Source organism: Sciurus carolinensis, chromosome 14 (genome assembly GCF_902686445.1).
Source record: "Sciurus carolinensis chromosome 14, mSciCar1.2, whole genome shotgun sequence".
Lineage (NCBI taxonomy): Eukaryota > Metazoa > Chordata > Mammalia > Rodentia > Sciuridae > Sciurus > Sciurus carolinensis.
Genome location: NC_062226.1, coordinates 24,495,174 through 24,521,357, shown reverse-complemented (window position 1 = coordinate 24,521,357; position 26,184 = coordinate 24,495,174). Strand labels below are relative to the sequence as shown.

Below are 26,184 nucleotides of genomic sequence, written 5' to 3'. Positions count from 1 at the left end.
GTAGATCCTGAAAAAAGAGTTGCTTTGAAAACATAAACAACAATAGAACAACCTTTAGCACCTGAAGACCTGCTATCTTGTAAAACATATCTTTGAACTTCATGGCTCCAAACAGAAACAAGAATTCTAAGCATCCTCTGAAATGGTTTCTAAACTTACGAATAAGGAAATCTCTGACCTAGGTCCCTTGTGGGTTAATATTCACACCTTGGAAAATTCTCTTCACCCTGAGTCCAACCAAAGATCTAGAAATCTCATTTTCTAGAGTTCAATTGAATTTTGGGGAGGGGAGAACTGGGGATTGAACTCAGGGGCACTCAACCAGTGAGCCACATCCCAGTCCTATTTGTATTTTATTTAGAGACAGGGTCTCACTGAGTTGCTTAGCATCTCGCTTTTGCTGAGGCTGGCTTTGAACTCTTGATGTTCCTGCCTCAGTCTCCTGAGTCACTAGAATTCCAAGCATGCAGCCTCCTGGTCCAGCTTCAGTTGGAATTTAAAGAAAAGATTTAGACGGAACCACGTGAATCACCAAAATATCTGACAGCTTTGAATTGCAAAAATTAAAAATAAAACTGTTGGGGTTCAACATATTTTATGCAGACCTTTAATAAGACAGTTCCTTCATCACTGAAGTGATTGGACAAGCTCACCCAGGGCCAAACAACGCAGGCAGAAGCAGGAATCAGACTAGGGATTGGCGACTATGCAGATCCCCTGCTCATGCCTAGAATGCTGATCCAGCACCAGAGCTGGGGTAGGGGCAGTTCCAGCATTTGCCCTTTGAAGAGGCATCCCGAAGTATCTGCTCTAGTGGGGCTCCCCTGGACCAGTCTTCTGTTCCCAAGGTCTCTGAGGACCAGACCCCAAGCTGGGGTGCTCTCAAAGGGTACCCTCAGTCTGCTCATGGGCAGGCCACATTGAAGACTGCTGTAGAAATGGGCATGAGACTGGAGGGGCAGTTTCAAATCTCACCTTCATAACTTTCTAGCTAGAAGTCTTTTGAATACCAGCTTTTTGCTTTGTTCTCTCCACTTTGTGTAGAGTTGTTGTTGTTGTTGCCCGACATTACTGATTATGGTAAGGGGATCTGGGTCCCTTTTGAATAGCTGTGTGTGGTACTGTGCCCAGTCCCGTCCCCTACCCTGCAGGACAGAATGCCAATCTACGGGTTGTTATAGAGACTATTTATAAGCATTTCCATCTTCCGCATGGCAGATCCAAACCCGAGCCTCATTATTTCCATTGTGTTTGTTTTGCTGCAGAATGGTAACATTTACATGGAAATGGGTCTTTTTCTCTATCCTGTAATTTGGATTGTTTAGTTTTCCTTTTTGGACTTCTTTGATGCTGCTGAAGAAAGAAGTCCGCAGGAATCTGGAGAAAGGAACAGAGTGGGCGGCGAGGGGCAGAGGCGGTAACCTGTTTCTTGGCCTCTCTCTTGGCCCATCTCCTCTTGCCCCAGCTGGACTAAGCATCTCCTTCCTGTTCTGCATTTCTGCCTCCTCCAGCTGGGGTTTCATATGTCAGCATTTAGGGCTGGAGGTCTCACTTTTACTCCTGACTGGAGATGAGACCTTACACATGTCTCCTTTTCTCTCAAGGCCTTGCTTCCATCCTTGTGAACAGAGAAGGTGTTTAAACTGATCATCTGTAAATCCAATTACTTTCATAAGCCCACTGGCCTGACATCCATTCCATGGTGAGGTGACAAGAAAACAGGCCCTTCACTAGCCATATATCACTTTATTTAACCCCTCTGATGATAGATCATCTAAATGAATCATCCCTTCCTCTTCTATCTCTGATGAAGTAAAAGTTCCTTCATTATGCCCAAGGTATGAAAATAATAACTGACCATGCTCCCCCTTGAGTTCCATGGGGTCATTACTATACCAGATTTTCCAGACTTCCCATGGCTCTAAACCTTCTCATGTCCTTATCATACTACCTACCACCAAGACTAACCCAACTAGTTCCAATTTAATTGCAACCTTAAAATCTGTGTTAGTCAACTTTTCATTGCTGTGACAAAATACCAGAGAAAATCCACTTACAGGAGGAAAAGTTTACTTTGGCTCTGTTTCAGAGGTTTCAGTCCATGGTTGACTGGGTCTGTCTGTGCCTGTGGTGAGGCAGAGGAACAGGCAGAGAAGGCATGGTGGAGTACAGCTGCTCATCTCATGGCATCTGGGAAGGAGAGAGAGGGAAGAAGGAAGGAGGGCACACCTCCAGGGACCTACTTCCTCCAATTGAGCGCTACCTGATAGCCCATTCACCTATATCAATGGATTAATTAAGTTCATTCGTGATCTGATCACTTCCCAAAATCCCCACCTCTGAACATTTCTGCACTGGGGACCAAGCCTTTACCACATGAGCCTTTGGGGTGCATCCCTGATCCAAACCATGACAGAACCTTCTAGGTTTAATTTCTTTCTCTCCTTTCCCCTTTATTCCTTCCTGAAGGAGTTATAAGAAATATAATTCCACGTCTATGTAGATACTCTAGAGAAGCACCTGCAAAGGTCTATAATAAGGCACACAGAAGGATGTCTTACTCAAAAGAATACAATTTTACCATAATGAATAATAAGAAAGAAATGTCCATCAGCTTTTTATAAATTCAATGAAATACTATGTAGTTCAAAAGAATAAAGGAGATCTAGAAGTATTAATTATGGGTAACAGACAGACATGAGGAGTGGGAACACGAGGTTTAAGAGGATTATTCTAGGCCTTCTCCTCGTAGCTGGAAAAAAAGTAGGTCGAGGTTGAAGCGGCTTGCAGAATCACCGCAGCAGCACGCTGTGTCCGTCGCCTTCAGGTCCTCCTCGCCCCCAAGAGGCAAAAGAAAGTATAGTTTCTCAGCTGAGTGATGACAACATTACAGAAGAAAGAAGAATGTGGAAAGGGACCGAAGAAAATCTTTGCCCCACCTACACAAAAATTGGATAGCATGATACTGCATGGCCCCAACTCACACAGAGATGAGACCCTGGGGATCAGTTCCCCAGTGGCAGGAGCCAAGCCAAGCCTACCAAAATCCAGGTTAGAGGAGGAGGAGAAGACAAGAGCAGAGGATGGTCCAGGGGCTGGTCAGGAGAATAAAGGAAAGGCTCAAGACAGCAAGCCAGCAGAGGAGGAGGAAAAGGGAAAATCAAGTCTTACCAATGCAGAATTTGAAGAGATTGTCCATATTGTGCTTCGGAAGTCCCTTCAGGAATGCTTGGGTATGGCTTGTGCGACTTCCTGTGTCCAGACCGTAGTACATACTGAGTCAGACAGAGAACCAGGCACTGCTTCTGCTACTGATCATGAGAATGCTGATGGAGAGAGGAAAATGGTACCTCATACTCCAGAGATTTCAACCTCTGTAGCAGATGAACTTTCCCCAGAGCTAAGGATATCTAAATCAGGCCAGCCAGTTCCTGCACCCTCTGAGAAGAAATCTAATAGACTTTCCTTAAGCTAAAGAAAGAAGGAAACACAAGATGAAAAAAATGGAGAAAGCTCAAGGGGGACATGAGTGCAGAGAGAAAGACCAATCAGAGAAAATGATTCAGGGCGATTCTCAGATCAGAGGTCAGCAAAAAGGAGAAGAAAGTGGTTTTGGTCAATGTTTAGTTTGGGTCCAGTGTTCCTCTCCAAACTGAGAAATGGAGGTAGCTGCCTGGGAACATTGAACCCTCAATTCTCCCAGATAATTGGTCTTGTGAGCAGAATACAGACTTGGATTATAATCGCTGTGATATTCCTGAGGAGATTTGAACAGGGCATGAGAGTGATGTGGCCTATGCCTCCTATGTCCCAGGAACCATCATCTGGGCCAAGCAATATGGTACTCCTTGTGGCCAGGCATGGTAGAATCTGATCCTGACCTGGGGGAATATTTTCTCTTCACTTCTCATCTTGATTCTCTGCCTTCTAAGTACCATGTGTCATTTTTTGGAGAAACAGTTTCTCGTGCTTGGATCCCAGTCAACATGCTAAAAGAATTTCCAGAAGCTGTCCCTGGAGCGAGCAGGAGTGAAAAAGTGCAGGAATAAGGGCTACAGCCAGAACTGGTGGCAGCCATCATGGTGGCTCAGAAGGAAGAACAGACCAGCTCTGGGGAGAGGGTCAACTAGTTTGGTTTCTGGAGCCATTACAGTGAATCTGACAGCAGTGGGGATGGAAAAGACTTAATGCTTTCTGGGGCTAACAGCCCAGAGTCCTGCTTGGAAAAAGAAGAGGAGGAATTAGAGATAGAGGAGGAGAAAGAAGAGAAAAGAGACCCAACTTTGCCTGGTCCCAAGCCAACCAAAACACATTCAAAAAAACCCAAGGCAAGACGCATGACAGATGGACAAGAAGGGACCGTGAAAAAGAAGATAGTGAAGAGACCTCTGGGCAGTGACTCCATGGTACCTCCTGAACCCATAATGGGAAGGAAAGAAGGGCAAAGGACTTCAGATCTGGACCAGCCAGGCCCTAAGAAAAAATTTCAAGTTCCCCAAACCAAGGCCTTAGCAACCACCTTGTCTCAGGAAAAAGAAGTTAGAATGATGCCAAAGGGCCCAGCCCAACCAGCTCCTCAGGGGGCCTGTCCCCGGAGGGGAAAGAAGGGCCTAGACCCCAGGAGCCTCCAACTAAAGAAGCCGAAAGTATCCCCACTGAAGACAAAGCCTCCAGTGACCTGGAGCAACTCATGGAAGTCCAAGGAGCAAGGGGAGCCGCAGCCAGGAGAGGATGCAGAGGGGTTCCCCGTGGCCTTCTTCGAGGAGAAGTCCTGTGCTCTTACCCTACTGATCTCTGTAGCAGTGAGGGGGTCCCTGAGCCGACGATAATTGTTGGGGTTGTTAACTGGCTACAAGGTTCAATTCAGTTGTGCAGTTTATGTGTTAATAAAGCAGGTTACTGATGTGAAAAAAAAAAAAAAAGAAAAGAAAAGAAAAGAGGATAATTCTATCAACTGGGCCCACTGTGCTGGTCCCCACATTTTAAAGAGCAATTTACCTGCAACCCTGCCTGTTTTAAGTCAACAGGATACATCACATTCCTCAACAAACTGTTGTCTGCAAGAGACATGCAACCCAGAAAGGCTCCTCCCTGCAGATAAGAATAAGGGTTACCCTGCAAGACTTTTGTGACCTTTACACAGACCAAATTCCAAAATGTAGGGGGATGTGATCATTAGAAGTCAGTCTCCTAACCATAAAAAAATAAGAAAATAAAAAAATCTGTAACAAGTTCCAATTAGAACTGGTCAGTGTGGACCAAAGTGATCCAGAATTCCCTTGGGTCTTTAGAAAATCTTCCCTTTATGGGATAAGACCGTGCATAGTAGGAACTTGGAAGTCTGATTTAGTCTTGCTATCAGTCAAAAAGTCAAGAGGCAGAACTGAGTGAAGGACTATCTAGAAACTTCCCTGGGACCCCAAGTTAAAACTGGAGGGCAGGAGGGGAATGACCTATAAAATTGCTTGATTTAAGTTTCTATATGTGTCCTATACACAGGATGGCAGGCATAATGGTTTAAATATAAAGACATAAATAGGTTAAGAGTAAAAAGAAAGAGATGTGCATGTGAATACTAATTAAAAGGAGACTGGAGTACCTATAATGAATACCAGGTGAAGTAGACTTCAGGACCGGAATATTACCAGCAATAAAGAGAATCTTAAATAAAGAGGACAATTCATCAATATGACAAAAGAACCCTAAATGTGTGGGGTGTGTGTGTGTGTGTGTGCATGTGCACACACACAGAGCTTTAAAACATATGAAATGAACATTAATAGAACTCAAAGGAAAAATAGACAACTAACAATTACAGTTGAACACTTCAACAATCTTCTCTCAGTCAGAAAAATCAGAAAGGACATGGAAAACCTGAACAACACTATAAACCAACTTGACCTAATAGATACTTACAGAGAATGCTACCAAATGCAGCATTAGCCACCAAGACAAACCAAATGCTGAATCAATCGTATAACAAATCTCAATAAAATTTGTAAGACTGAAATTGTACAAAAGCAAATTCTCCTCACAATAATGAAATTAAGTTAGAAATCAAGAACAGTAAAGTATCTGGAAAAATTAAAATTTAAAGAGGGAAAAAAAGAAAACTATCTGGAAAATAGCTCAATATTTGGAAATTTAAAATATGCCTTTACATAACTGAAAGTCAAATGAGAAATTATGAAATAATTTGGAATTAAATAAAAATGAAAATACAACATTTCAAAACTCATTGGATGCAGCCAAATCAGTTTTTACAGGGAAATTCATAGCATAAAGACTTTATGGTGATAGCATTCCAGAGAACATGGTGAATATTCCTAAAACCCACCATACTTCAAATAATATGTGTGGCAAGGACCAATTCCACAAAATGACACAGTACAAGAAGAACAAGGACTCCCTGTAGGCCCAGGGAAAGCAGTGTGAGGACAGGAAGAAAAGCAACACTGGTGAACAGAACTAAGCCCTTCTTCCAGGAAAAAAAAAAAAAAAAAAAAAAGGCTAAAAGTACAAAGAAGATCATGATAAGGCTTGAATGCTTGAGCCCAACTGCAGATCTAAGAGAATGCTGGATATTAAGAGATGCAAACATTCTGAACTGGAAGGAGATGAAAAGAGAAAGGACCAAATGAGGCAGACCTGGGCTTTATCTTCTGTTAAATTATAAAGATAGTAAAATTTTGAGGTTAGGTTCACTTCAAAAAATTAAGTTTTATGAGAAGACATCTTAGTTCTTTTTTTCTGTTGCTATAGCTGAATAACTGAGACCGGGTACTTTGTAAAGAACATAGGTCTGTTAAACCTGGCATGGTGGCACATGCTATAATCCCAGCTACACAGGAGGCTAAGGCAATAGGATCACTTGAACTCAGAAGTTTCAGAGCAGCCTAGGCAACATAGTGAGACCTCATCTCAAAAACAGAAAAAGTTGAGGGTGCTGCTGGGAGCATAGCTCAGTGTGTAGAACACTTGCCTACCATGTGCAAGACCCTGGATTCAATCAAAAGAAAAGAGTAAGAGGGAATGAGGGAGGAAGATAAAGTGTTTATGTAGCTCATGATCCTGGAAATTCAAGGGCATGGTGTTGGCATCTGCTCAGCTTCTGGTGGAGGCCTCATGCCACTTTACACAAAATGGAAGGGCAAGTGGAACATGTGAGAAGTCAGGGGAGACAAACCACCTGACCTGCTCTACAACAAACCACTCACAACGTCTACCCAATCTCAAAGGAACTACATTAACCCTATTCAGGAGGGCAGAGCCCCATGCCCCAACCACCTCTTAAAGATCCCACCACTTCTCAACACCGTGACATTGGCAATTCAATCTCAACACGAACTGTAGTGGGGACAAACCATACTCAGTCCACAGCAGAAGAAAAGAATGGTCTCCAGTCAAAGAACCAATAATTATTCACCTTAAGGAAATAGAAAGAGAGAGGTAATATGTACCCCAAGCAAACAGGAAGGACATGATAAAAATGTGAGCAGAAATCTACAAAAGAAAAACCAGAAAAATAAAGAGAAAAATCAATGAAACCAAGAGCTGTTTCCTTAGGGGAAAAGAAAGACAATTCATGAACCTCTAGTCAAACTGGTCAAGGAAGAGAATATACAAATTATTAATATCAAGAATGAATCACCAGATCTACTCAGGTTAAGAATAATAAAATATTATGAACAACTATGCCAATAAATTCAACAATGATATGGATGAATTCTTCAAAAAAACATAGTCTTTGACCCAAAGTTGCTTACAGTCTGCTTGGAGAGTATAATACACTATGACAGGGCTGGGGTGTAGCTCAGTGGAGGAGTGCTTGCCCAGCATGTGCAAGGCCCTGGTTCAAACTCCACCACCACAAATGATAACATTTGTTTTAATACACCATGAGAATTCATTTTTATCTACCTGAACAACTCAAATAAGAAATTATAACAAACAAAGATATGGAAGCACGGAACAAAACAGAGGCTTCTCTATCACTGGAACAGGAAAAAGCAGAACTTTTCCTTGGGTAGAGAACTGAGAATCAGTGAAGGATATTAAGCTGTAATCATGTATATTTGTTTTAGGTGGATTGTTCTGTCAGTTGTGAGGGGAAAGAATTCAAGAAGGCAAGACTGGAGGAGTAGAAATTAGGAGACTCTATAGTTGAGTATTTCATGAGGGTCTTAACTACCAGGGTGGTAGTAAGATCTGAGAAGAGAATAAAAATCTGAAATATTAGGAGACAGAATCACAGAACTTGGTGACTGACCAATAATGGGAAGGATGAAGGAGGGGGAGCATAGGAAGTCTGTTGTTTCTGGCTTGGGCGTGAAGGGCTAATGGATACAGGGAACATGAAAGGAAAAAGTTGTTAGTGGCAAGGAAGGTAAGCTAAATTTAAAGATTTTAGACTTGAGGTACCTATGGGAAATCAAAGTCAGGCATGTTAAGCAAGCGTTTGGACACAGATACTTGAAGTAATGGGGAGAAGTCAGCACTGAAATAACATTCCACATGGGTAGATCTCTCATCTACAAAGAGAATACAAGAGAAGGGGCGAAGAGTAGAACCCTGGGATAGATGTTCAGAAAAAGCTTTATGATTTTAGAATAATACAGTTCATAAGAAAGCACAAGCATGCACAAGAGTGTTAAGCCACATCTTATTAATATCAAAAATTTGGAAACAACCTAAATATCAGAGAAAAGTAGAATGGCTAACCTGACAGCCTTTTAAAATTAAGTTTAGGAAGAATCTAAATTAATATAGAAAATGGTTATGATAAAATGTTACATGTGTTCCTAGCTTTAAAAAATATGTACAATACGTGTGCATATATATAGTATTATTACACATTATTTAAGCATAAAGTCCAGGGGAAAAGGACATGGAAACATCAGGGCACTGACAGGTGGCCCTGATAAGGCCCCGGATGCAGCCCCGCCCCCTGACTGCAGCCCCGCCCCCAGAGCCCACTGGGCGGGGCCTCCAGCTAGAGATTCAGCCCCGCTGCTCCTTCCCAGTTCCCCCGGCGGTTATTGACCGTTAACGAGGCTCGAGGCACAGGCCAGTAGCGAGATAGAGAGGGTCCCTGTCCTCAGGGAAGGGGAACCGCGACGCGGTTCAGCAGGAGTTGAGTCGGGGAGAGCGGGCCGCAGCCCCTCCTGGGAGGTCGAGGAAGGCCTCTCAGAATGGCTCTTGGACGCGGCAGAGGAGGAAGGGAGGCGGGCTGCCGCCAGTTCTGAAGGTTCGATGCCCCATCTGAAGACCTGTGTTTCGGAGGTGCGCAGGGCCGCAGATCCGTGGAGGGCTGGGAAAGTGAAGGCTTGGCACCGCTGGAGGCAGGAGAGGCAGCTGCCTAGCGGACCCTGATGGAAGCGCCACGGCGGCAGCTTCGTTCCCCTGTGGATTCCCAGGGCTGGGAGCAGTGACTCGCATACTTTTCCCAAAGACTCTGATTTCACCTGAATGGGGACGATACACAGTCGATTAGTTTTTTGCAGGTGTCTTTCTTGCCCTTGACCTTGTGTCCTGAAACAAAGCCACTGAAACAGTTCCCAGTTTACTTTTGTAAAAGTATGTTCTGTCCAGGCCAAAAACTAGGGGTCTCGTTCACTAGATGGTCAGCTAAGTCCCTGGTCTGGCGGGGCAGACTCTGGCTTTGACCCCTAATCTTGCCCTCCTCCTTGATACACCTGTGCTTTGGATCTCCCCAGGGCCTCTTATTTTGGGCTACATTCTTGTTCTGGCTTTTTCTGAGGGCCTGAAGTTTAGGGACATAGGGCTTCTGCCAACTCGAGCTACTCCAGAGCTGGTGATTCCTTGTCCTTGACTATTTCCTTAGACTGTTCCACCCTTGAAAGAATTCTTAGTTATTCTCAAGTTCATCTCCCTCATTGTATTCCTGAAGTGAAAACTTAAAAAGACCCTGTCCTCCTCTGATGAGCGCCCTCACTCAGAAACTTGCCCCCAAGAAGTGGGGCTAGGCCCTTAAGATGAGGCAAGGTTTGGGTCTGAGTTAACACCAGGGTGTTTCTGAGCTGTCCCTGGATTAGGGGTGGGGACCTTAGAGGTGGAAATAAGAGAAAGGGAGAGTGTGTGGTGGGAAGAGAGGGACATCCATCAAAGATGGTTGTTTTGGGGCTGGGGATATAGTTCAGTTTGTGGAGTGCTTCCCTGTCAAGCACAAGGCCCTGAGTTCAATCCCCAGCACCACAAAAAAAAAAAAAAAAAAAAAAAAAAGGTTGTTTTATTCAGTTTTTTTGTTGCTGTGACTAAAAGATCTAACCAGAACAATTTTAGGGGAGGAAAAGTTTATTTGAAGGGCTCACAGTTTCAGAGGTCGTAGTCCATACAAGGCCAGCTGCATTCCTCAGGGCTGAGGTGAGGCAGAACATCATGGCGGAAGAGTGTGGTGGAGGGAAGCAGCAAGAGACTTCACTTGCCAGATACAAAATATATACCCTAAAGGCACACCCCCAATGCCCACCTCCTCTAGCCACACTCTTCTGCCTTCAGTTACCCCTCAGTTAATCCCCATCAGGGGATTAATTCACTGATTGGGTTAAGGCTTTCATAACCCAATTATTTCTCCTCTAAACCTTCTTCCATTGTTTCACACATGAGCTTTTGGGAGACACCTCACATCCCCACCATAACAGTTGGGAACGTTTATCATGGAATAGGAGGGTAGCCAGCAGGAACCCACTGGGCAGATGTGGGGGAACCTCAGAAGACTTAGCTGCATTTCTGCTATAGGGTTCCCCAGGGTTCAGGATTTGGAAGCTCCTAAGGACTATGCAACTACTATGAGAGATGAACTTCATATCACCAGAAGGGTTGGTGGGTGGGTGGGGCCCGACGCCACCTAATGCTAAGGGAGTCACAGAATTGAGTTGGGAGAATGTCCTGTTTTGCTTTAGAAATGACCTTATTGACTTACTCCTCCCAAACCTGGAAACCCACACTCTGTGCCTTCCAGATGGTGGAGCTGAGAAAGGAGCATCTACGTATTTCTGCATGTCTGGTTGGTCTCGGGGTCTCCCCAAAGACAGAACTGAAAGGACAGAGAGGAAAACGCTCCAGCAGGAGAGCTCAGTACAAGAAGGTAGGGAGAAAGGGGTTCTGGCAGTCGACTGCCATCGGGGAGCAGGGTGCAAGGGGCAAGGCTTTAGAGCAATGGCTGCCTGAGATTGTTGGAAGAGAGAAAGCCACACGAAGCAGGTGTGATCTGAACTTGAGTTCTCTAGGACAGCGTTCATTGGATCAAAATCAAGCCAAAGGGAGACTAGACTGTGTTAAGGTGGAGCCTGGCAAAGGTGGGGTGATAGACAGATGAACCAGTAGATCCATGGACTGAATGAGATATCAGAGAGCTGAAAGGCTGAGTTCTCAGCAAGGAGAGGATCATGTGATGGGGGTCTATTTGGAAGGAGTGTCTAGTATCTGTGTTCCGAGAGAGAGGATTGAGAGGGCTGATGGTGAGGGAAAAGGTGGTCCTTAAATTGGAGGGACTCTAGAAGCAAAAAGCAATCAAATGCCCAAGGTTGAGACTAACCAAGGGGCTGTAGAGGGTGGGGTAGAGGCACAGAGGACCTTTGGTTGGAACATGAGCAAGCAGCTTAGTGGGATAATAGGAGGAGTGAAAGATCAGGGGAGACTTGAGCCAACAGGTTCACTATAGAGAGGATGAGGCCAGCCTGGAAGGGGATAAGAGATGAGGGAGAATGTGGGCCCCAGTGGCAGCAGAAGGCCAGTAATAGGGGTGAATGGTGTAAGGAGGAGTGGGATTCCTTGTGAAGAGCAGAGTATAGTGAGAAGAAAGCAGAGCAGAGTCAGAGACAAGGAAGGGAGGAGCAAGGGGAGGAGCCACTATGGAGAGTCCTGGGCAGAGAGACTGACAGCAGACCAGAGGTAGAAAGGTCTCAGACGGAGCAGGTGTGGGTGCCAGGGTTAAAGATGGCAGGCACAGCTGGGGAGCCAACGTGAACTCAGGAAGCTGCATCTTCCCAGACATCCCAAAGCAGAAGGCCAATTGCCATGGTCCTGCTTTCACACTCCTGCCAGCACAAATCTTCACTCAGTTCCCAAAGCTGCATGATCAGGGAGCCTGCCCAAGTGACTGCAGGCTTTCGCAGGAACCAAGAGCCTGGTAATCATAGGGGCAACTGCAGCAGGCTGTCCATTCCCATGTACCCACACTTAGACTTCTTGAAATTCTTTTTATCCCTTGCCCCAAGACTTTCTTTCCATTCAGTTCCTTATGTATAACTCTTTCAGGAACAATCCCAAGTTGCACTGGGGCCCTAAAATTATACAGCTCACCTCAAGAAGAGGATGACAGGAAAGAAAGAGGTTAATTACTTCCATAAAAGGTCCCATGCCACCACAGCTTCTGTCTAGCTAGCTGACAAAGCAGGAGATGGGGTCGGATGTTGAGAGAGTGAACATTGGTTTGTCCCAAGAAAAGGACCCACTGTACTATTCATCAGTCTGGAAAGGAAAGGCAGGTGAAGCCCACAGCAAAGTTAACAAAGAAATGTTTCCCCCAAGGAACAGGATCCCTACTGACACTTTGTGGCAGACTACTACATTAGTACTGAGAAATCCTGATTTTAAAATTGTGATTCATCAGGAACCTAGTTTTTAAAATCAAAACATCCTACCCTTGGCTGCAAGATCTAATTCACTTGGACAAAGAGAAGCAAGCTTGATTTCTAGCAGCAGATTCAGATAAGGAGTTTTTGGACATAACAATCCACATCTTAATCTGTCCTCCCGACCATCAGACCTGCCTTCATCCCCTGACACACAGCTCTGCTTTGCTTCAACCTATTGAGATACCATTTTAGGGCTGGCGTTGTGGCTTCGTGGTAGAGCACTTGCCTAGCATGTGTGAGGCACTGGGTTCAATTCTCAGCACACATATAAACAAAAAAAGTAAAAGTCCATTGGTGACTAAAACAATATTTTTAAAAAAGATACCATTTCATCTAAATTTTACCAAAGTGCCACCCTATCCCAAAATCAAGTCATAACATTTCCCTTTCTTGGTGACACACCCACATGGTTTCTCTGCTGTATAGACCTCCCTCACAGCAGTGGGCCAGCAAGACTGACTTTGTTAGACTAAAAGTTTACTCCTGTTGAATTAAAGCTGTGGGATCAGGGCACTGAAGATTCCCTTGAGATTTGGTCAAGATTCTCAAGACAGTGGACTGGCCTCCTTGCCTTGCCTTGGTAGCATTGTGAATCTCTGAGCCTCCTCAATTCTCAAGATATCCAAAGTTTGTCTTTGTGTGGTTTTACTCTGAATTTAGACCCTGGTTGGTTATATCCTTGACCCTTCAGAATCAGGTTCACTGTGTCTCTGGGAATTTTTGGTTTCTGACCAGACGTTGCATCTCCTGGTGAAATGTGGCTTTCAGCACCCTCTCCAGCCTTCTGTTTATCCATGAGAACTTTCTCCAGTCTCTGGTGTGAGAAATCTTTGAGACAGGTCTCACTGTAATGTCGTTCCATGTCAGGTGGCTGCTGATTTCTCAGGTCAGCAAGTAGAAGCAGCTTGACCTTGGTGTTGCAGGCTTGAAACGTAAGCCATATTTACCTTTGGTCAACAGGCAAGCAATCTCTTGGGCTCAATTGCTCAGCAACTTTGTGCTGCCTCCTGGCATAACTTCACTAAGGACAGATTACAGTTACATCAGCCACTTGAGGAACTTGGACAAGAAGAAGAATGTTCATTTGGAAGTTCTTGTACAATTAGGGAAAAGACGGCCTTAGAGGAGATGGTGTATCTGATCTGCCTAAAAGAGAGATGACTGGGATTCCACCGAGGTCCCCCCTCCCTTGCCATCCTAGGGGATTACTCAACAGGACTTGTCAAGGTGGGGGCCATTGCTGACAACAGCTACAGAGGCTTTCACTTTAGTATCTGTGTATGTATGAAAAGAGTTTCCTGTACTGGAACTTTCTGCCTTTTCCCTATAAAAGGAAGATAATCTTTTACCAGGATAATTTCATATTTGTCAAAAGTCACTGCTCTGACTTTGTTATTTCTGTATCTTCTCCTTTCTCCTCACTTGGAAAATTTTAAAGATTAGTTGTTGACAGATTGTTGTGCATACTTAGGTGGTTCAAAAATGCCAAAGACCAGCAGCTGGGGAGGCTAAGGCAGGAGGATCACGAGTTCAAAGTCAACCTCAGCAAAAGTGAGGCGCTAAGCAACTCAGTGAGACCCTGTCTCTAAATAAAATACAAAACAGGGCTGGGGATTTGGCTCAGTGGTCGAGTGTCCCTGAGTTCAATCCCTAGTACCCCCACCAAAAATTAAACGATTCCTTTTACATTAAAAAGTATGGACAATTTTATTTAAATAATAGCCTTCATTACTGTAATTATGAAAGAAAATATCTTAATTTTAATAGAAGAGCTTTTAAATGTGAGTTTAAGTTTTAATAAAAATACAAAGTTTATAAAATATATTTTTACAAATACCTTGTAATATTTCTGATCAATTTTGGATAAATTACATTGAGTTAGTAAACATGTTCATTAAACAACCCTGACTCAATTGCCTTGGTTTTATTATATAAAATTAATGCTAAGACAATAGTCTATATGCAGACAGTTTAAACCTTCTTAAATCTAAACTTTCTAAAGAAAACAATCCTTGTTAGAACAAAAATTTTAAGATTGCAAAATAAAAAATTGTGTTTAAGTTAAATCATAGGACAGCTGTCTTTTAAATTGTTTTGCAAAATTTTTACATTATCGCACATTATCCAAAATTGTAATTTCCAAATAGTTAAAATTTTAAAACCTTATAAAATGTTGAGTTACTTGATATGTATTTGAATAAAGAACAGTTTCCAACCTAAATATGCGGACACACACAAACATACACACTATATGGCATATAGTATATATGCCATATAGTATATAGTGTGTGTATATGTGCATTATATATATATATGCACTATAATATCATTTTGTTTTTAATCCTCATTATATAAATTATATAAAGGAGGTATTTATCTTCATTATATACATTAGATAAGGCCCATAGGCTTACAAAACTCAGTGCCATTGGGTGATGTATTGGTTTTATCTCCTGAAAATGTAAAAGATGCTCTAAAATGTGTACTCATAAAATTTAGCTAGGCAGATCTTGGTTTCTTGACTTTTAGTTTTCCCTGTGTCTTGAGAAAAAGTGGGTTGCCTTGACTAACTGTAGTAATTAATAAAAATGATTAAGACTATGCTTACTAGAAGAATTACAGAAAAGTATGAATGTGTAGGCAAGATAATGACTGGTCTGTTTATTAAGGAATTATTACTTTATTAAAATGGCAATTCAGTGTAATATATAGATTTGTTTTAATAACCTAAGATAAATTATATCTTAAAACTATATTATTATTATATGTGTATTTGTGTGTTTATTTTTTCTCTTGATATAAAAGTATATTAATATTAATTTTTAAAAATTACATAAATGGGGAAAAAGACATTTAGTGGTATGTTCTGTGCTACTGGATTTAATCATGGAAAAAGACTTTTTTGCACATTGTTCTTCAGATGATACACACACAAAAAAAAGTGTTTACTTTCCATAAAATGGCCAAGTTATTTTGTGTACAGATAACTGTTTTCTTTTGAATCATTGAAATATTCTGTTTATTCCCTGTCCTTCTGGTATTGAGTAATTCTCACACATTTTTTTTTTTTTTTAATTTTTTAAGCTACTGGATCAGACATCAGAGTAGGATGGCTGTTGTACCTCCCTGAGAAGGACTTTACCAGGTACTGTTAACAACTAACACAGCAGGAAGCCCCTGCCCCTCAAGATCAAGACACGAGCTGAGCACGTGCCTGGGAGTCTGTCACAGAGGAAGCAGAGCAATCATTCCACAGCAAATGATCTCAGAAGAGGCACCTTCCACCAAGGTCATCAGAACCAAGGTGGTGACTTCATAAAGGGTACAGTTTCCCCCAAGAGCCATCAGACAAGATGGAGAGAGCCACCAACTGGCTTGCTTTCACCTGCATGTGCTTTTGCTCTTTCCTGTGTTCTTTCTTTCTTTGCCAAGTGAAGCTTTAAATTGTTGACACTTCTCTTTTAACTGTGATACCTCTAAGGTCTTTATCCTTCATATGGTTTTTTGCAGCCTTAGACACTCCAGGTTTGAATCCAACACAAGGCTACAATTTGCTCAGGATTTGGTTAAAGCATGCTGTAACACTGTCTGTTGAGCTTGTACTTAATTTCCTCTGGGTGCTGCCCAGCTTCCTTAGCTACCAATTTCTTGGAATTAACCAACTAATTTCCTATGTGATAGGACTCAGCCAAGAAGTGATTTTGAGATGACAAATGCTGTAACAGGTCAAGCAATCAAAATTCTAACAACCCCATCACATCATACAGAAAGGAAGATTTCAGTTTTAAGCAGAACTATACTCAAACTTTTGTGAAATTGGGCTTTTCCAACCAACTTTTCACAAAAGGAAAGCCAGTGATGGGGGTGAGCGTGATGATGAGATGCTTTGAGAAAACAGGACCCAATAAGAGGACAAGAACCAATAAGAATCCAATGAAGAAAGATGAGCCTCTGTTGGGTACTCCACAGAGAGGTAACGAGCCTCTGGAGAGTCCACAGAGGTTCATGGTGTCCCAGCATCAGTAGATGGTCTGGAACTTGGGCCTCTGTGGAATCTGGTGGGAATGTAGAAATCAGAAGTAAAAGGTTCCACGAGGGGAGCCAGACCTGGTAAAAGCCTGAGGGCAGATGGAGATCACCCACTCAGAGGGATGTTGGCAACCATGGAATTCCAAGGCTGCAGCATCTTGCCTGCGCTCTTAAACAACAGAATGTCAGCTTCCATGGCCACCATGTTTCCCAGCTCACAGCAGGGCTACTGACAAGACTGTTGCCACAAACTGCCCAAAACAGGGAGCTTGTCCAAGTGTCTGCAGAGGACAAGAGGAGCAAGCAGGAATTATGAGAGTGGGGATGGGGGCTTTGGCAGAGCAGTGCTAATCCTCCTAAGGCTTTCTTCCACATCCATCCCCTACGGTTCCCTTCCAGGGCCAACCCCAGGCTGCCCTGAAACTGAATAGGGATATGGGGAACGGGGAAAGATATCAATGTCCTGTGCATCAGGAAGGCTTGGCCCTTGCAACCTCAGATTCTTGTAGTTAATCTCTCCAATCTGAGAAACAAAGAGCATAGGTGACATGTGGTGAAGAGAGGAGCAAAGCAGTATTTCAGCAGGCTGAATTGGAGACCAGAAACCAAAAACAACACAATCACCGTACAAGATAAAATGGTCCGCAACAAGAATAGCAAGGCCTTTTGCAGACATTATCTTGGGTGATTCTCACAACAACCCTGTGAGGTATGGAAGCCAGGTTTCATCTCAGGAGCAGCCTGAATGCTGGGAAGTTAAATAGTTTGTCCAAAATCAGGACCTGGAAGTTCTGCCCTCAAAAAACAATAGTGATTCCAATTTATCTCACACCACCTGCTAGAGGGCAAAACTCATGGCCCATCCCATCATTTTTCATCTGGATGGGTGGGTGGAACAGGCTTCCTGTAGGCTGCCCCTCTGAGAGCTGTTTCTAATGGGAACTTGCTCTAGGAACTGATGACCTCAGAGATTGCATACCTGCACCCTCATGGAAAAGTGAGATCAAGGTTCACCCTTAGGCAACACAGCAGTGGCTAGATAAAACCTTACCTCCTGATGCTATACCTTGATTTCTCTTTGTGACTCTGCACTGATCTCAAGAGACTCTAGTGAGTGACCAGAGCAGAATTCTTACTCTCCTCTTTCTAAGCAAGCTGTAGACGTTCACTATTTGTGAATAATCTGATTTACTACAATGAATGAATAGAGCTTTGTGGTTCATCCCCATTATTCACTTTACAGTGGATAAAAATATTTTCCTTTATTTCTTGTTTGTAAATTTCAAGAAGGGTTTTCTGTATGTCATGTTCAACTGATTTCTTAAGTTCCTACCCTCCTCTGATGTAGGCACAGATTCCCAGAACTACCAGAGCAAGTATACCCCACTACCTGGGCCTCTGCCCCTGATGACAGAGCTTGGGCCCCAGTATCTGATTTGAGGCTTTCAAAGGCTCTGAGCATTGTTCTTCCTGTCAGCCCGAAAGCAAGGGAAAGGCTTGGACTAGAGACATCTATGACAGGGCCATGGTTGATGAATAAGAGGTGAGGAGCTCTGCTGTACTTCTTAATAATTCAGTCCATGGCTAGTGAATCCTGTGACCAGGGATTTATCCTGGAGCCCTCTACCACACCCAGACAGAGGGTCTGTGAGCTTCAAATATAAATCCCAGCTCCCATTCCTGCCCTGCCCCCATTTCCTTTGAGGCTATGCTAATCTTTCCTGACAGTTTCCATCCCCAGTGGGCCTTGGGTCCTGAATGACTGATTTTAGAAAAGTGGGAAGAATCTGGGAAGATTTGAGTAAACATGACCCAATAAAAGGACACGAACCAGTAAGAATCCAGTGAAGAAATATGGGCCTCCGTCGGGTACTCCACAGAGAGGTAACGAGCCTCTGGAAAGTCCACAGAGGTTCATGGTGTCATGAAGGAAGAAGTCAGCCTCTGCTGAGGTCTGGCACTTGGTCCTTCCTTCCACATTGCCATATCTATCTTTTCCAAGTGTTAGTTATATGTTGTTTTCTCTGTAAATAGTGGAGGAACAACAAAAGGACCCCCAAACACACACTACAGTTTCAATGTAGCTGAAACTAGTGCCCCAAGACTTGCTGAGATGCATCTGAGCAGAGCTGATCTGAAGCAAGCAAATGCCTCACAAATGCCCGAGTTCTAGAACCACATCCTAGAGCTATAGCACAGTGACAGTATTCCTCAGGGTAAGAGAATCCCTGAAGAGGAAGGTGAACCCACAGTCCCCCCTCACAGCATCCAACCTGGCAGATCCTGCCACTTCTCCTAGGCCTTCTAGATCCTTCCATTCTTCTCTGGATCTTACTATTTTCTGATTTCACAGTAGTACAATTTCCCCTTTATTCTACCTACAACCAAGATATTAGCTGGGTTATCCTTTACCCTCTTGGTCACCTCAGCTCGGACCCTACCCTTTGATAGTCTGGATTCTCCCAGGAATTTCTTCCAATTCCCAGGGATATACATTTTCGGGATTTCCTCTGTCCTCAACTCCAGCTTCTCACCTTACATCAGTCCAAAGGATACAACCCCACTTCACATTCAGCCAAAAGAGTTCACTTCCACAGAAAAGCACTAGTGAACAACACAGCCACTAGAAAAGACCCTGTAAGGGTGGTGATGAGAGTGAGAGACGGAGCCCTCCCAGGCCAGCAAAGACATCAGAACCCCTGACTGCTGACTCAGCACTGAACTGTTTCCTCACCGAAACAGCCCTTGATCCAAAGCACCTGACCCTTCCCCACTGTGTGATGAGGCTTTGCCAGAACTGGCAGCAAAACTAGGCTTCAGCTTTTGTTATTCCCCTCTAATTTGGCTAAATCCTTCTGCTCCCGCAGGAACCTTCTCTGTCACCACCTGGGCCCCCAGGTGGAGGTCGGTGCTCCACTGCAACCTGTACTTCCGTGGCCTATTACTTCCCTGTTTTTCCATTAAGCCGTAAGCTCCGAGAGAGAAGTATTAGTCGTACCATTCAGTACTATACCTGATTCCTAGCTCAGAACCTGTCATGCTAGCCATATGATATGTGTTTGGGATGTTTGGATGGTTGAATGGATGGACAGATAAGTTGCATTTAAGGAGACTGTGGGGCGTGCAGGTGAAGCAATCCAGTAGAGAAATCTGTGGATATGGAATTCAGAAGAGAGGACTAGACTGGAGAGGAGCCATGTTCAGTCATGTACATATCAGTGGCTTTCTCCTTGGAAATGGACCCTAGATAAAGTACTTGAATGTCAGGAGAACTGTGCCAGACCCTGGTTTCAAGCGTATTGATCTTCATCCCCTGGGATAACCATCCCAGCCCCTACTAGTCATGGTCCCGAGTTCACTACGAGCCATGGACTATCTCCAACCACTTTATCATAACATTTCCCTTGAGGTAGTCATCCTCACTTTGCAGGCGAGGAAGTGGAGGACATGAGGTTTTCCTTCACAATGACTCACAAGGATCAAAATCCATGTGAGGGAAGTTATGAATTGGGCTACTCACCCTGTGTTCCACCCTCTGCTGGAGCTACACAAATCAGTAACCAGTAGCTACATGTAATTATTCAACTTGAAATAATTACTTAAAATTTAGTTCCTCAGTTGGACTAGCCACATTTCAAGTGCTCAGTAGTCACATTTGTCTAGAGGCTACTGTACTAGACAGTTATTTCCCTCAGCCCAGAAAGTTCTATTGGACAGTGTGGACCTCGAGTGCCTTTCTTTAAGGCAGAACTTAAAAAGCTCAAGCAAGCTATACTTCCCATACTCCTTTGCAGGCTTACCTACTCAACATACATATGAGTTTGATGAGGCCAAATGAGGCTGCAATGGGGGCAGAGGGGTATCTTCTACAGCTTCCCAGGTGTACAGCTGTGACATTGGCATTAGACCTGCCAGCAAGAGCAGCCACTTCCCAGTTCTCACTTCCTTATCCGTGGCCAGAACTACATTGAAGGGTTCTTGAACTAATACTTTCATGTGGCCTCAGAGGGGGTAGCTTTCCTGATGGGCCATTTCTGTAGTATTCTACAGTCATACCTGGAGACCCAGAGCACAGCCAGCTCCCCCAGCACACATTTTGGTAAGTTAAGATTTCATGTGTTAAAATTTCTTCCTGCTTAAAATATCCAGAACAGATTGTTTCCTGAACCAAATTCTCATTGATGTGGTACAGAGAAGACTTACAACACAGCCCTTGTATTTCCAGATCATTCCCCTGAGTTCCAAACTCTGCAAATACAGTCCTATCTCCTAGCAATTGGACTGGGTAGCCAAGCACCAAGAGCCTTTTGAACTTGTTTGTCCACCTTATGGTCCTTCAAGATACTGTTTATGTCTTTCCATATTAAACTTAGTCTGTCCGCAAGAAGTAATGTGGTCAATAAAATAACCCAATTTCCTGGACTAATCCAAGCATGTTTGTGGATCACAAAGGCTTTGTAATAAAACACACTGTATAGAGTGCAACTCTATCAAAGTCCACCGTGGTGAGTGTTGTGAATTTTCTTAGATAAGAATCCAGTCATTGTAAATCAGTTCAATCAGGTTGCTTATTCCTACACATAATGAGCTATACTGAGGAGTTGGAGGATTTGGTTGAAATGTCGAGGAGGTGGCCATCTGAGACCTGGTATGTAGAAAACTGAAAGCAAGGCAGGCCAGAGCACAGGGTGGCATGAGCAGGAGGCATCTGGACATTGGAGAATCATAATCTCTCCACAACTCTTTTCTTGCTCCCTGTACCCAGGTCTGAGACTATGAGTCGAGATAGGTGTCTGGGAACTAGCCTGGACATGTGTCACCATGAATCACATTGATTCTGTGGAAAAACGTGCTCTGAGTTCCAAAGAACGAGAATATAAACTGTCAAACCACTGGTCATTTATAAATTGGGTACATTCTGAAATTACAGTTTCTGCCAACCTCTATCTGTATGAATCAGCCATGCCCATTTTATTTATGAAAACGTTAAAGGCACCATGGTATAGTCAGCACCTGCTCAGAAATGTGTCCTCATCTGTTGGGAGGGGTAACATGCTATAAATCAAAGAGCCTGGACCCTGGAGTTGCAGAGACCCAAGGTCAAATCATGGGCCCATGGTTTATTAGTTCAGTGATGTGGGGTGCATGGCCTCCCCACTATAAATCTGTTTTCTGAACCTGAAGATGGAAGAAAACCCTGTTTATAGGATTTTCATGGTTATATGAGAAAGGTAAGTTGCTTACTCAGGAAATTTTCAGTAAAGGAAAAGAGGGAATAGTTCTACAGAGAAACTTAGCACCCAGTCCCATAATTTGCCAAAAGTAAGGAACTTCTACCTGCACTGCCCTAGGGTTTTTAGTGTTGTGTTAAAAATACCATCCACTTCCTGTTGTGTTCTCCTGTGATAAGTCAGAGTAAAGGATGAGTTTCTCATCCCCAAAGACCTCCAAAACAAAGTGGTCTACCAAAGACGAAGGCTTGTTTTTCTGTCACTAATGGTCCTGAGTTTCTTTCTCCACACAACCATTGAGGAACCCAGGTTCCTCCCATCCTATTGCCACACCAAGGTGTTACCCTCGTCTGCATGATCAGGGTCAGACACAGACACATTCACGTTTCAGCTCAAGAGAAGAGGAAAGAGAGCTGCTCCAAGACCAGGAGCTTCTTTTGTTTGAAGACGATGCAGCAGTTGCACATAGCACTTCATGCACACCACATTGACCTCAACCTTCGTCATCGACTTTAGTCACCTGCCACTCAGAGCTGCAAGGGAGGGCCAGTAAATGCAGCCAGCTGGGCAGCCATCTGTCTGGCAGAAAATCATTACTATGAAGAAGGGGACGGTTTTGCTAACCAACTGTCAGTCTCAGCCATGGCCTCCTTCCTGCTTGACCCATCATCTTGTCCTGGGTCTAGCTCTGACCTTTGACATTAATTTGGATCTTTTTTACCATTAGACTTCATGGTGAAACACAATTGGCCATTTAGGCTCTTTAACATTGGAGGAAAAAGTGGGGGCCAAAGAAAAACTCCTGGGAGCTAAGGTAAGGACTCAACTCAAATTTGGCTGTCTTCTGGAAAGGCAGATTTAATGTGTGAGGCCTTTCCTCCCAGGATTGGGAGAGATGCTGGCATGGCTTACTGGAGGATCACTAGAGGAGATGGGCACCTGCTCTTTGAAAAGGGAGCACAATCATATTTTTCCTGTAAATACATGCTTCCGCCAAACAACTGGAACCTGCAGCAAGTCTGTTCCTCTGGGAGTGATTTTTAAAGGATGAAAGAACACACTGTGCAGAACAGAACTAGAGGCTCCGATGGTGTGGAGAGTGAGAGAACAGGATATCTGGATGCTCTCAGCTCCTCTACTTACCAGCTGTGTGACCTTGGCAGGTTGTCCCCCAGTCCTAGTCTTCGTCCCAGGTTCCTGACAATGCAGCTCCTGAAACCCTTGAAATCTCTGGAGTGACAAGAGTATCTTCCATACACTAGATGACCAGTTGGGGTCCCTGGATAGCTTCAGAGTGGAGCCTGGTTGGCAGAAAGACCAAGGCATGATTGGAGGTTTGAAATTCCATCTTTCCCATCACCCCAGACCCCCAGGGAGAGGAGAGGGGCTGGAGATTGAATCGCCAGTGGCCAATGATTTGATCAGTCTTGCCTAAGTAATGAGTGTCAATTAAAATCCCTGTATGAGGACTATGTGAACTTTTCATTGCTGTGACCAAAATACCTAATAAAAACAACTTAGAGGAGGGAAAGTTTGTCTCACAGTTTAGGAATTTAGTCCATGGTGGGTGGATTCCATTGCTTTGGGTTCAAGGGGAGGCAGAGCAACATAATGGAAGGGCATGGCAGAAGAGCGCTGTTTACCTCATGGTGGCCTGAAAGCAGAGGCTCACTCCCAGTGACCCTCCTCCAGTCACCACCCAGTCAGTCCATTCAAACTGGGATAGATCGATTGAGTTACTGCTCTCACAATCCAGTCTTTTCACCTCCAAACATTCCTGCGCTAACACAATCTTTTGGGGGACACCTCATAGCCAAGCCCTAACAACGGGGTTCAGAGAGCTTGAGCTGGTGGACACATGTGGGCACAGGGAGGGCGTGGAAGCTCCACACCCTGCTCCATACTTGTCCTACGCATCTTCCCCTCTGGCTGTTTGAGTTGTATCCTTCATAATAAACTGGCAATAAGGAGTAAGAAAAGCACATTCCTGATTTGTGAGTCATTATAATGAATTATCAGATCTGAGGCGGGGATCATGGAACTGCTGGTTTATAGACGGTCACAGAAGCACAAGCAGAAATCTCAGACTTGCAAATGGCCTCAGAGAGAGAGGAAGTCTGGTGGGACAGAGCCCTTAATCTATGGTATCTGTGCTAACTCCAGGTAGTTAGTATCTCAATTGAACTGGATTATATTGAACCGGTGGCCAGGGAATAGGAGAATCGGTTGGTGTGAGGAAAAAATTCACACATTTAGTGTCAGAAGTTTCTCGAATAGAAGCAGTTCATTTCCATGACCTCCTCTCCTGTTTCTTGTTTGGAACCTTTCAGCAGTGACTTTAGGGGAAAGACAGTTCCTCCCTTCTCATTCTGCTTCTTCCATGTCCATTACCAGATGTGGGAAAAATCAAAGGTCTCCAAAGCTCCCTCCCGCCATGCACTTCCTGGGGACCAGAATCCTGAGCTGGCATTTTGGGTCATTCTCAAGACAGGTGTCAAACTGCTGATTATAGTTCCCTTGATCCAAGTGCACGAAGAGGTGGAGACAGCAGGCAAAACGTGTGCAGCCCAAGCAGTGTCTCCTGTGGAGCTCAGTCTGTGAACACGTCCACCGTTTGAGTGAAGACGCCTGGCAGCCTTGAGTCTTGTTTTCAGGAGTGAAAGTGTCCAAAGCCACAGATGTCCACCAAACTCATTCCAGAGTGACTACAGAGTAATGGCAGGTGGGGGTTGCTTTTTCTAGGCTCTTACACTAATTTACCAAATTTTCCTGTTTCTAAATTTTCTATAAAATTTTATTTGAACCCATCATACATACTTGGGGTAAAAACAAAAGCAAATAAAAGGTACCTGGCCAAAGGGAGCTTTTCTCCTACCTCAGTCTCCTGGCGCCTCAGAGCCTCCAGGCCTGCTTTCAGGAGCAGCCCATTTGCGCAAGTCTGTAGCTTTGAGAAGTTCCACGGTCTCCCTGGTATTTATGCAATTGCCTTACTGAGTGTCAATTTAATTAACTATTAAGAACACCTGAGTTGCAAGTAGACCGTTGACAACATGGCCTTAGCAGCTTCCTCACCCCTCCTCCTTTGGTCATATATATTTTTTTTAACCTGGGATTGAACTCAGGGGCACTCGACCACTGAGCCACATCCCCAGCCCCTTTTTGTATTTTATGTAGAGACGGGGTCTCACTGAGTTGCTTAGTGCCTCGCTTTTGCCAAGACTGGCTTTGACTTGCGATCCACCTGCCTCAGCCTCCCCAGCCACTGGAATTATTTTTTTGTCAATTTCATTCACGCCCTTGGTTCTCCTCACCTCCATCCTGAAGCCTTACAGGCCCCTGGCACCATGTGCCCCCCCCAACCCCGCTCTCTAGAACTCGTATGTGAATTCTAGCCATACTTATACTGAACAATAGTTTATTGAAATTCCTATTTAACTCAGCATCCTTCATTTGCTAAACATGGGGTTTTATTCGCTGAAAACCCCACCCTCACAGAACCAGAAGCATGTTGACAGCAGGGTTTAGGCTTTTTCATGTCCCACCCACCCACATCCAGGAGCCAGCGCAGGTGGGTGCTCGCCCAGCTCGCTGCATTGAACAGAAGTCAGGTGCTCCGAGGTTCCCTCTGCCTGCCTGGCTAGCCTTTGTCCTTGGTGGGGGAGGGGACCAACATGTCCCCAGTCCTCCCAGTGTGCCAAGCACGGTGCCATGTGCACAATAACTAAATTCAACACATCTCTGAGCCTCAGTTTTCTTACCTGGAAAAAGAATATTGTTAAACACTAACCCTGCCCCCCCAACCAGTCTTGCTTCTGGGCTACCTGTAAGGATGAACTGCCACAGGGAGGTGTTCCTGTGCTTTCTAACAGAAAAAATGCTGCATCATTGTCAAGGCTGACTGTTACTATCATTAGCAATTCTAATTTAATGATAGGGAAATATACAACCTGTACCCAATTCAATTTTTCTGTAATTTTAAATATTGACATCTACTAACTGTTCATGAAGGAACAGCAAATGAACAAGGGTGAAGTGAAAGTTCAGACAAGGTGGGGAGCAGGAAGTGAGGTGAGAAGAGCCAGGGTCCCCTGATAGGAAGGGGCAAGAAGAAGGGGACAGGCAGGCCCTGGAGACAGGAACAGACTACCTAGATGGTGCCCTGAAAGGGGCCCCCACAGAAACCCCAACCCTCGGGGACCCACGCCCATGCCAGGAAGCCTGCTGAAGATCGCCAAATGGTTTTCTGTATGTGCCAGCTCCCCAGT

General features: G+C 44.2%; 1 pseudogene; it reads left to right on the top strand.

Annotated features, from left to right (window-relative positions):
- The first annotated feature begins 2,878 nt into the window (after window positions 1–2,878).
- Window positions 2,879–4,614, top strand: LOC124964060 (zinc finger CW-type PWWP domain protein 1-like; annotated as a pseudogene).
- The last annotated feature ends 21,570 nt before the right edge of the window (window positions 4,615–26,184 follow it).